The following is a 13435-nucleotide window of genomic DNA, read 5'->3' as shown; positions in this document are numbered from 1 at the left end:
ATTGGATTACAGACAACTATGCCCCATAAAAGGTGGCGTCTTACGTGGCGACAAGTTATGTTGCACCAACTTGTGGCACATATCATTGGATTACAGTCACTTTGAGTGCCGCAAAGCTAAAAGCGGCGCCCAACGAGTGGCGTGCAAAAGTCAACTCAAAGGATTTACAGATCCTTGTTTGAATCGTTAAATGTGTTGTATACAACATAAATTTGAATTATTTACTGGATGACAAAGGAGCCATTCACTATGAACACCGTGTATCTGTGTGCGCTCTTTTAAGTTTAAAGCGTAAAAACTTGGATAAACTTTTATTCTTTCTATTTTATCTGTCTTCTTCTCATACTGGTTGTTGGTTTATACTATGTCGTGCCAAAACATACTCTGAATTCGACTGCATTATCAGTTGTTGCTTTGCAAGCGCCAAGGTTAGATCCAATAAAAAGATTCCATTGGTCATGTGCCTTGAGTAGAAAGCGGGCAATATTTTTTGTAAACTTTTACAAAGTGTTTTTCAGAAATAGATAAAAACTCGCGATATTGTGCAGAAATTCAAACGATGTTCGATGAATGCGGCTTCTTGGAGTACTAACCTTCTGTGTAAAAAAAGAAATTTAAAACGTTGCTTACCCCCCTTTGTAGCACTTACCCGCCGTGCTTCAATAAAGTAATTAGATAATATGAAAATAGAAAACATACTTTTCAAAAAACATACGAAAAATGGTTCTGCGTACAAGTACTTCGTTGACTCTTCTGTAAGACATAGATTCAATTACCTCAGCCGTCAAAGTTATCGCAGGTACCTTCGAACAATAAAATCCTCGTTTCCCAGTAATTCTAAATAGTTTTATAAATTGAAGAACGACGAAATCGGCGAAATTTCTCCGACTAACTGGTAATTACCCATATCAAACCACAATATAGAGGCATTGTCAAGTTGAGTGTCTTACCTTAATTATTTGAAGCAATTAACTTTTGCTGTCTTATATTACCCCATTTCAGCATGGCTTTCTAAAAGGAAAGATTAACCCTGACCTCTTAGAGCTTAATAGCGCTGCTTTCAAGGCTTTTTCTAAACTCCAAACTTCTGGCTTCCTTTTGTACTTATTGCGATGCATAAGCTTTTATCCCCATAATAGATCGTTCACGCTTTTGTTTAATTCCGATCTATAATGGTCGGTGTCCTTTAAGGTAGGCACCAAGTTCAAGACTCTTTTTCTTTATAGTGTACATCTATAATTAACGCCCGGCTATATTTTAATGTACGCTGACGATGTTAAACTGCTTTCTTCCTTTACCTTGGAATCGCATTCGTTTTACCTTCAATCTGACTTAGACAACTTAGTTATATGTTGCTCCGTATATTTTATCAAATCGAATTTTAAAAAATGCAAGAAGCTTTCTCAAGGAAAACTTCATTCACTACCGTTTATTTCATTGGTTCACAAAAATTGACAAATTTAAATTCGTTCATGGACCTAGGGATTTCATTTGACCATAGGCTTTTGTTTTAATTTGCACTTTGAGCTCTCTTTAAATAAAGCTAGGTTAGTGCTTAGTGTTATTAAACGGTGGTCTAAGGAGCTTGATGACCTTACGTTACAAAAACGCTCTCTATGAGCCTAGGGAAATCAATACTTAAGTATGTCTCTGTTGTTTAGTCAGCTTAATGTAAAAGTAATTCCAGCTCTTTGCCCTCAACAACTGTCATTTGCTTGTATTTTTGTCTACTTACGAAAATAGTTTGCTTTTGTTAGCTTTACGTCACTTGAGAAACGTAGATTTATTTATTTATTTATTTATTCCACTTATACAAGAAACTCAACTAAAACAAAATGGCAATCGAGTTCAATTGACTCTTAAGTAAATCTTAAAATTAATTAATAATAAAACTTAGTATAAGTACAATAAAACAAATAAGGAGGAAAAAAAAAGAAAAAGAAAAAAAAAAAAAAGCATGTACACAATTAGCATAGAGCCACACCCACAACCGATACAGGACCAAATTGCAAGTGAACCCCTAAGCCATCGCAAACATGCATAAGCCTGGCAACCGATAATTGTTAACAACAAATTAATTTTCGACTCATAATGACATATTTAAGGTTAAGTCAGTTTAAGTATGACATAGGTAAATCGCGTTTATTAAGCAATATTGCTTTAATGGACTTTAAAGAGTCCGTTAATGAGAATAGATGATAGACATCATTTAGGTTCTTGCAAACAACTCTGAGCGGGTTAAACAGTTCAAAATTATATTTGCATTGACTAAGCTTTATCAACATAAAGTGCCTAGAGAAACGGTTAGGGACATTAAAGCCTATTTCACGAAGTAATGCGGGCGAGTCAATTGCACCATTTATTAATTTGATTAAGAAGGAAACCCCAAGAACAAATCTACGTTTCTCGAGTGACGGTAAGGATAACAGAAGCAACCTATTTTCATAGCGTGGAAGAGGGGAAATCGGGTCCCAACCCAAATTCCTAAGGGCAAACAGCAAGAATTGCTTTTGTATAGATTAAATTGAATCTACGTAGCACCTATATGAAGGAGACCACACAACGGAGGCATACTCAAGTATAGGTCTAACCAAACACGTGTAAAGCCTTTTCGTAATATAAGGATCATCAAGCTCTTTGGACCACCTCTTTATAAAACCAAGCGCGGACCTAGCTTTGCTTAACGAGGACTCAATATGAAAATTGAAACGTAACCTATAATCGAATAGAACGCCTAAATCTATGAACGAATCGACGTCTTCCAACCTGTGCGAATCAATGAAGTATTGAGTACTGAACGACTTCCTTCTCAAGAAAGAAAGCTTCTTACATTTATTTAGATTTAGTTTCAGAAGATTGAGAGAGCACCATGCAACCAAATCGTTCAAATCACTTTGAAGATGATGTGATTGCGTTTCTACGGAAAAAGAAGAAAACAGTTTCACATCATCAGCATACATTAAGATCTGTCTGGAATTCATCACCGACGCCAAATCATTAATGTATAAATCCCAAGTGGAATTCAGCCGAGGTAATGAAATTAAACCAAACCCCAAATGATCTCTTGTGCAGATACGACTTTATCCATTTCACTAAATAGAAACCAGAGGCTTGGAGTTCAAAGATAAGTAGTTTATGGTTAACCAAATAAAATGCTTTGCTAAAATGAGTGTATATGACATCAGTGCGAAAGCCACTAGGAAAATGAAAACATGACAAGTAAACTCTAACAAATTGGTGACCGTAGATCTTCCTTTCCGAAAACCATTCTGTTGTGGAGAAATATACGAATAAATGACAAAAGCCAAATGCTGAGCCACAATTCGCTCGAACAGTTTAGGTAAGACACTCAACTTGGCAATGCCTCTGTAATTCTCTACAAGTTGCCTACTACCACTTTTGTGAATAGGAATAAGGAAAGAAGTCTTCCAACACAAAGGGAAAACACCTAAATTTAAAGACTTATTAAAAATCTTTGAGATAACATCACAAAGCTCGCCAGCACAAGATATAAGTACACATGAGGGGATCCCATCAGGTCCAGGCGAACAATTATATTTCAGAGAGCTCAATCCTTCAAAAACGTCATTTTCAGATATAGCAAAGTTAGGAATTGAAATCGAATTAGAAATCGGATATGGATAATTTACCGATAAATCAAAATTGGCAGTTGAAAAGTTCTGCCGGAAGTATTCCGCAAAGAGATTTGAGGTTTCAAAATCATCCGCGGACTCAGAGCCATTAATAGACACAAACGACGGATTTATGGAGATTTTTCTTTTGGAATTAACGAAATTAAAAAAGTATTTAGGGTTAGCAAACAAGGAGGATTTAACAAACTGAAAGTAACTGCAGTAGTATTGGCGGTTGAGGGAATTAAATTTATGCCTTGCAACAGAGTAAGCGAAATAGTCGAGAGAAGAACCACTTTTCGAAAATTTTTTGAAAAGCTTGTTTTTCCTATTCTTGTAGTATTTAATTGTTTTATTAAACCACTGGGGACCCTTGCTTCGAGGACGGGACTGCTTCATCGGCACGGATGCAGAAATAGCTTGATTTAATATATTGTAGAACGACGACAGTAAGCGATCAATGCTTCCCTCTGAGAAATCGAGCACAAAATGAGAAAGATGTGATTTTAGTATGGAAACATTGATTTTATGGAAATCATAAAGTTGATATGAAAAATTTGAATTTTGAACGTTATAGAAGTTCGACGAATCAACATACTTGTAATGAACGGAAACACCCAATGCTGGATGATATGGATCCTCAGGTAAACTAAACGGAAGACAACGATTAACGCAAACCTCAGGAAAATTTGCAAAGCAGAGATCAAAAAATCTCCCATTACAATTAGGGGTACCATTGTATTGAACTAAATTATGATCAAATAATTCATTGAAGAACACAACGACTTTATCAGATGTTGAGGAAGGGATCAAACAGCCAGAACCATCATTGTAAAACCAATTGACTTGAGGCAAATTGAAGTCACCCAACGCAAGGACTATATCGGTAGGTTTAGATTGCTTGGCGACTTCACAAATGATGGCGGCCTTTTTCTTATATACTGAGATATCCGAATTTGGGGGAATATAGGAGCAGGTCACATATAAGTGTTTCTTAGGAAATTTCACTCGAATGGCGATAAATTCAACATCGGGAGTAGTTGGAAATTCCAACGAATAGGTGGGGAGTGCCGTAGAAATAGCTATTAAAACACCACCACCATTGCGATACAAACGATCGTTTCTGAAAACTTGAAACGAATTATGGAAAAGTTCCGACGAATGTAGATCCGGCTTCAACAATGTTTCAGTGAAGACCAGACAGGAAAACGTGCTCACTGAATTTAGGAAGGTAGAACGAATTTTTGAATTTAGGCCCCTAACATTTTGATAAATGAGAGAAAATGAGGCTGAAGAAATATTTACTTTTTTGAAGGGGAAAGAGCTACTGCATTCGCATTACGGGGTCGGTCTCGAGAGAAAAATTCCTTGATTAAGGATCCAACCGGCCACAAAGGTTTATTTAAAATCAAATCCATATTTTCAGTCGGAACTAGAATTTTAAAAGATGAGATAGCTCTAGATTGAGAAGGACCCAGTTTGAAAATACTAACCCGCTTTAAATTAACAGAAGGGGCTTTCGCTGCCAGATAACCCTTTATGTTTTCAACAGATTTATCTGGTGCCAGTCTTGACACAAATATTGCCTTTCTGGGAGGAACTGCCTTCAAGCATATGTCATCAGTACTGGGAGCAGCAAGGCTAACGGATGGGGAGTTATGAGTTGGGGAAAATATAGAGGGGGTAACCACACTTGCACGAGCAGCTTGTGCGACCTGCTTAGTTTGGCGACCAGCATTTACACTCGAACAGCGAGGAGGAGAGGACGATTTACTATTACCCTTATTAGTTTTGGGCGATGACGCCTGAGAAGATTGAGTGACATCTATGGGAGGAGATACCCTTGCCACTTCAGCATAGCTCAAGCCAGAAGGACTTCTCGGCCTATTTGTAACATTTATGTTACCAACCAAATCAGCCGTAGCAGAAACACTAACATAATTTGTAGCCTTTAGGGAATCGCTAACTTGCACCAACGAAACGGACTTAGGAGGTGACGAACCACACGCTACGCTACGCGTTGAGACTTTGTTAGCTGGAGAGAAAGATGACTGCACAATATACCGACATTCATCAAACCTAGTCTTGATTAATTCAAACTTCTCCCACAAAGAGCCGAGATTTTTGCTCAAATCTGAGAAACAATTTTTCGTCTCCGTGAAGAGTTTGTGGAAATCAATGTCCCGCTTTCTACAGTCAGGACATGACCATCGTAAACCTTTAGAAGGGTCAAGGACTGCATCAGCAGCACGGCCGGTAATACCAGCACACTTTGCATGTCCAAAAGGTTCACACAACCAACAAGAAATGAATCGTTCAGATTCAGGGCCGGTTTTCGCCCGACATGGAGTAAATAAACAATCCATGTCCATTGAAAACAAAAAAAGTAGCTTATGAAGGAAAAAAAGAAAAACAAAAACAAAAAAAAAAATGTTTTTTTCACGGCACAAATTTTCAGGAAAATTAAAGCAAATTTCTCACTTCCCTGCCCACTGTAAATATAGAGCGAAAACTGTAAACACACATTAACGGGCAAAAAGAGAGACTTTTACTAAGAGCTCAATTGTTGCTTACAATAAACCAAAATGATTTTCCACATAAATGTTTAATAAATCCATATACATTAAATTCACACTTTATTCTTTTAGAGAATTTTTTAAATTTCAACACGATTAAAGCAAAAAAGCTAAGAAATACACTAAAAAAATTGAAATATTTGTTGACAGAATAAAAACGCGACTACAAGACGCACGCAGAGTTGCCAAACTGCATCCTCGGTGTTTCCTGCTTAATTAATTAAATAAATGGTACTATTGACTCGGCGACATTGTTTAAAGAGAGAGACTTCAATGTCTCAAATCGTTTCTCTGGGAATTTTCATTTTCATAAAGCTTAGTTAATGTAGATGTTAGCTTAGTAGAAGATTACGATCTTTTCAATCTCTTTGGACTCCTTTGCAAAAATTTAAATGATATCTATAAGCTATAAATACTATCAAATCAACTGTTCTAAACACGTGCGCTTTACCTATGACGTATCTAGATTAGCTTCTAATGTCGTAATCTTCATAGGATTCAAAAACCGAACTAGATTTTTCGCTATCATAGGCTGGAAACTTTTTGCGTATTTGCAATGGCGTGCACTCTCAAATCGGATTTACACCAACTGTGGTCGCACTTATGTGGTAGATTTTAAGCTTTTTTCTTTTTCTCTTTTTCTCTCCCTTTATTTTTCTTTGAATACTTTTTAATGGTTATTAATAGTAATTTGCATAAGACTTATTTTCAAGAGTGAACATAATTCGGTCGTAATGATTCCGAATGGATCTAGGCTTATGTGTTTGCCTAATGTAAATTGTTCAAATGTAGTAACTGAGATGAAACTTAACATTATCAAATTCGATTGAAGCAGGCTTTTACTTAGATACCATTGCGAATAAAGCCAAAATAAAGCCAAAGAGATTTTTTTTTAACATCTTATAGCGAAATACAATAATAATAGAGTTTTGACATAAAAATTAATACGACAAAATTTTAATCTTTTGGATTCCATTCTGTATAAGAAATCTCATGAATGGTAAGTCCTGTGGCAAAAAATTTTAACTGTTGTTATGAAAATTGGCCCTTGGAAAAAATTTGGCATAAAAGTTTATCGAAGCAAATTTGGATCATAAAGGTTTATTTTCTAGGCTTCACCATACATACGGGTACTCATGTAATGTTATTCTTTATATAGCGGCGGAAATCAATTTATAGTTTTTTATCACCAAATCTGATAAAAAAAATAAAATCTTTAGTAAGAAATTTAGGTTTTCTAGTATTTATAAGTTCGATAACCACAAGCTGATCAAATCAAAATTACAAAGTTTTTGTGATAAAGCAAGCCTGCAATAGTAAGCAAATATACCCATTGCCTTCGAAAATTGCCTTAGAAAAAATAAAATTTAAAAAACCTAAAACTATAAAACTAAACTTCTAGAATAAAAATAAATAAATTAACTTTCCGTGATTGCAATTAAATATGCGTCTGCAGAAAAAAAATACAAGAGCGATTTAAATAGTGTCACCGCGAAAACTGCGGTTACATATTTTTAAGATTAAAGAAAAAACTTATAATTGCTGGTTGTCAGATGCAGACAAAATTATGTGATTGCCGAAAAGCTTCTCCTGTCATACCTGCTTAATCACAAATGTGCTTTGTCTATGACTAAGTCACTTTCGACTAAGCTATCAATTACCATCAACCTGGTCTGCTGGCTACTTATCTTTTATCTTAGCAGCACGAAATCAAAAAATGTACGCCCTAGACGGAGTAGGTCTCAAAAAATCGGTCGGAAATGAAAAATTTTTCTTAACACGCACACCACATAACGAACGGCCACACGCCCACGAAAGATAGTCAAAAAATCGTGTCGAAAACAAGGATATTTTCTAATAATTGACAATTATTCTGCCCCAAAAAATTAGGAAGTGTTCGGGCTTATTTTAACAAAATACTTACAAATCAGTCAAATTGCTAAGCAAAACTCCCATCTTTAAAAACCTATAAAATTCAACATTTTCCCACCGAACCGAAAAAGTTTGCAAATAAACATAAATCCACAGAAGTTGAAAGACTTCTTAAAGCAATTTTCAAGATTTTCTTTGCTATCGACAATCCAAATAAACTAATAAATATAGTTGAAAAATTGTCTGCTTTTAAATCCATTTACGATTTGCTTCAACATTCTGTGCCCAATTCAGGGTTGAATCTTTGAAATCAAAAAAATTAATCTGTTTGCAATATAATATCTAGAGCTCCAGATGCAGTCCACACACAGTCGATTTCCTTCGAAATTCCAAGCAAAAGAGTTTTTGCATCCTTAGTGAAATGTTCTTATCTGCTGAAAATGTATCACTCCAAAGAATTTTTCAAAACGACGCCCGATGGTTATGGTGGAGTTGCCGCACTTTCACCATTTCAAGCACACTACACCCAAATCATAAAAATACCTGATATGGTAGTAGTATCTGTACAATATTTTAAAGACGTAATAGACAGACAGGAGAACAGCTCTTCTCAACACTATAAACAGCACTACCCTTGGTTGTTTAAACATATGTAGGCCAATTTTTTTACACTCTGATGGTGTTCCAAGTGTTCGAAGTACTTTAGACATGATTTATTCACACTCTATTCACTAATCTTTCAATGGATGTTCTATTTATTGCCATCCTCACAATATTATAGATAATGAGGACAATATGGCCCTAAAAATGTGATGGACATCATTTAGGATTTTGAAGGCAACTTTGAACGGATTAACGAGTTCATAATTATATTTGCACTGACTAAGCTTAATGAGGATAAAGTGCCTAGAGAAGCGATTAGGGAAAGTTTATCTCACCGAGTGGGCGAATCGACAGTAGCATTTATTAACTTACTTAAGAACGAAACACAAAAACTAAATCTACGCTTCTTAACTGATGACAACGATAACAGAAGCAACATACTTTCATAAGGATGCAGAGAGACAAATTGCTAAGGACAAACAGCAAGAACTCATTTTGAACGATTTTAATTGAATATTCAAGTATTGGTGTAGGTAAATGCATGTGTAGCCTTCTGTTATGTAAGGATCCTTCAGCTCTTTGGTCCACCTCTCAATGAAACCTAGGGCAGACTTAACTTTGCTTAAAGAGAGCTAAATGTGCAAATTAACTAATTTTCCTATTCCACTTCACAAGTGTGGAATCATGCATTTCGCCGAAAACTATAGAGTCATTGCTGAATGTCTTACTTAAATTAAGTTATTAATTAATTGTTTGAACGAATTGCTACTCAGCAGTTAGCTTTCGCTATCTAATCTTAAACTTCTCCATTTAAGCATGGTTTTCTAAAAGGAAGATCAACAGTTAAGATTTTCTTTGCGTTTACTCGCCATGGCGTCAAGTTTTTTCTAGTGACTCTCGCAGGGGTATCGTATACACTAATTTCAGTAAAGCTCTTGACATAATTAACCATAAATTATTGATCTTCAAAGACTAGGCCTCTGAATTCCCGTTACTCTTATTAAAATGGGCAAGCTCTTGTCTTCATAACACATCATTAAGGATTCTGTTTATCTTCATCACCTCGGATTTAGGGGTTCTATTCGATCAAAGATTGCGTTTTAATTTACGCATTCAGCTTTCTTTAAGTAAAGTTAGATCTGCGCTAGGTTTTGTTAAGCAGCGGACCAAAGGGTTCTAACAGATCCGGAAAGAGTATACATGAGCTAAGTAAGACGAATACATGACTTTGCCTCTGTTGTGTGGTCTCCTTCCTATAGATATTACTTAGATTCAATTGATTTCGTTCAAAATCAATTCTTACTTATCTCTCTCCTCCTTATGGAAATTAGAGGAGGGATAAACTTTATTGTTCGGAGTCGTTTCTCTACGAACTTCTTCAATCAATGTAGATATAATTACGAGCTTTTCAATCTTTGACAGTTCTTTGCAAAAATCTAAATGATATATATTGCTTAATCTCAATAACGGATCCTTTACATTCTCGCGAATTAGCTCAATTAACTTGTAAAATCCTAACACCATTTGAAACTTAACTAAATTTACATGTCGGTTTCGGGACTCACTTACAGCCCAGATCTGTATCAGCTGCGAGTATGCTCTTGTGCTAGAGGTGAGCATGCTTTTTTTTTTTTTTTTTTCTGTTTTACTTATTTATGTTCTTTTATTTTATATATTTTCACGTTTTGCTGTTTTTACATCCCTTTATATATTTTGTATAAGTTCTTATTAATAATAATAATAAGATTTACTTGCAAGAGTCAATTAAATTCCGCTGTTAATCCATTTTATTTGAATTTTTTGTGTAAATAAATAAAATAAATAAAAATAAAAGAAAGCATACCTTTAATGTTAGATAGGAGATTCAAAACGTGCACCAATTTGTTTCGAACATATTTCCTTCTCAAAGAGTTTATTGTCTATTTCAGCCATTATATTATGAAATGATCTCATCCTTTTAAATTTTCTACAGTCCCCTCCCTTTCCCTCAGCTTTCACACATACACACACGCAAATAGCGTTTGGACACGTATTTTTGTTATCAAGTAAACAAGTTTAGTTACATAGAAATTATGAAAGCTCTACTGGATTGTGGTTGAATGGTATGAAAGTAAAACAAACATGCACTCGTTGTCAATGACTTCGCACAAGACACCCACTGGTGCCGAACAAGTGGGTTCGGACACGCGTTCCTATTGAAGATATCATCTACCAGGGGGTTATCGTGTATGGCTTGTTTTTCTATAAGTTTTTTCTACAGGTTGTAATTGTAACAGTTACACCAAAAGCGTTAAAATATATATATAGCGTTATACATATATATATTGAGTAAATAACATTTAGCGCGGACAATAGTACTTGTAAGTGTTTATTTATTTATTTAATTATCAATTTATTTACCATTTATACATGATATTCAACTAAAGAAAATTAAAGTCGAATTCAATGCATCTTAATAGAAAATCTTATACTAATTGTTTTAAAAAAAAGAAGAAGAATAATAACAAAGTAAGCTTAAAAATAAATTAATAAAATTAAAAGTAATTATTTATGTATAAATAAATAAAAACAGAAAAAAAAGCATGTACGCAGCTAGCACGGAAGCGCACCCACAAGAACAGATCCAGGTTGCAAGTGAACTTCTAAACCATTGCAAACATGCATAAGCTTCGCAACCAACACGTTATCAATACAATATTACGAAGTAGATAAATCGCGCATAAATTTTCCATAAAAATTAACTTGTCTGAAAAACTCGTCACATTACGTTCACTTTTCAATATAACAAAAAAAAAAGAAATTATAGAATTTTTTAAAGTGTTATCCGTTGTTATTTTTGGCAATCACGAAAGTGGGTTGGTTACGTCTAGCAGCAAAGTACAAGTACTTACAGCAACGTGATTAGATTTTGCGATATGGCACTCCCAAAATTTATTTTTCGAAAAATTATAGTGAAGTAGAATGTGGAACATTCGAAAGACTAATACTAATCACAAAAAAAAAAACGTGTGGCGAAAGGGCTACTTTTCCAACTATTCTGTAAAATAAAATTGGCAAAGTAACAATAATTTTTTTTGCCACAGCAGTTATGTACCAGACGAATATAAAAAAAGCATTTAAAATATGTTTTTCTGAGCTACCTATACTTAAAAACGACACAATATAAAATCTTTAAAATATTTTTTAAAATCCGTATTTAATGAAAAATAGAAACTGCATACAGAAATTGTACGTGCAAAAACCCGGAAATATGCATTGGAGTATAAAAAGGTAATTAATCGGATTGGACAAGGCAAACTCAGGCATTCTTTTAACATTCCTATTAATTATAAGAACATGCATCAAATCAATTTGTTTCTTTACTTCAAGTCGTAACATTTATTTTTTTCTATTTTTCTATACAATTTGTAATATTTTTCGCTTCTCTCAAGACAACAAATTTGTTTAAATAATTTCTGTTATCTTTTTTTTGTCTGTTTTATTCCTGCACTACGGCCTACATAGCCAATTCGGCTGCCACAGTTGATGCAGAAACTGTAGTCGAAATGAGCACGGCTGAACTTATCTTTGGTATTATCATCGGATTGTGGCTGTATGATATAATCAAAAGTCGAGTTTGAGCAAATTAGTAATGAAGTGTTCGGAGGGACATATGCGAATGATAAATAATTTTTAATAATTTTTAATAAATTTTTTCTCAATTCCTCGGAAATTGCATGAAAATAAGTAAATACAATTGACAAGAAAAAAATTGCTTATGGTGACTTGATATGATTTTTCGTAGTGATTGTAATATAAGCTTTAACAAAAGCCATCATTGTCGTCACCTGAAAGTGAAGAAACTCCTCTTAGTTATGCTTTTAATTAAGACTGTGAGTGTAAAAGAATTCATATAAATTTCGAATTGTTTTCCGCAATAAATGCTTGTTCTAAAAGTGCGCATACATTAAGTCTGCGTAAAAAGCTCCTCATTCCATAAATTTTGCTTATGAGTAGTTAGTGGAATTTTCGAATAAAAAGTTTATTTAATGAAAAGAGTGCACAGCTCCGCAATTTCTCAAATCGGTAAAAATCCTCAGAAATTTGTAAACCCATCTTTTGTAAGATTACCCTTTAAGTTGCCGATAGGGAAAGCGAACCACAAAGAAACATACAACTCAGGCACGGTGTAATATGCACATTTACTAATTGCACTTATTCAACAGTCCGCCGGGATGAAATATATCTTCCTCCTGGATAAGGTGAAAGAAAACAAATTAGTAATTACGAGAGTAACTTTATAGTTTTATTGAGCTAAATTATGCTTGAAAGTACGATAGCGAGAGTTATCTCTTATTGTGTACAGCTCGTACAGATTAGTTACATTTACTACAATTAGACATTAGTCGCATTTTGGTAGTGGTTTTTTTGAAATTTGGATGCAATATTGTGCCTTACATGGATATCCACAAAAGTGGATACCGTACAAAAAAAGGGACTTCACTCTGAATGTAGAGCTCTAAACTATAAATTCCAAAGATATATTGCTTACAAAAACCTGATCGAAGACGTGGCTCTTTCGAAGAAGCATGGTGAATTCGGGATGTACGTAACAAAATATTTCAAAGTCTTTTAGTCCTACAAATGACAATATGTCATGCGACTCGTAATCGTATAACAATTTGTGAACTTCAGCATCCTAGCGTAGTTAGTTATTTTTTCTTTGTTTATTGTCATTCCGCCTTTTGTCGTCATCCCAGTGTCTATCGTTTT

The sequence above is a fragment of the Glossina fuscipes genome, unplaced genomic scaffold (assembly GCF_014805625.2).
Source record: "Glossina fuscipes isolate IAEA_lab_2018 unplaced genomic scaffold, Yale_Gfus_2 106, whole genome shotgun sequence".
Taxonomy (NCBI): Eukaryota; Metazoa; Arthropoda; class Insecta; order Diptera; family Glossinidae; genus Glossina; species Glossina fuscipes.
This window is presented reverse-complemented; position numbering follows the sequence as displayed.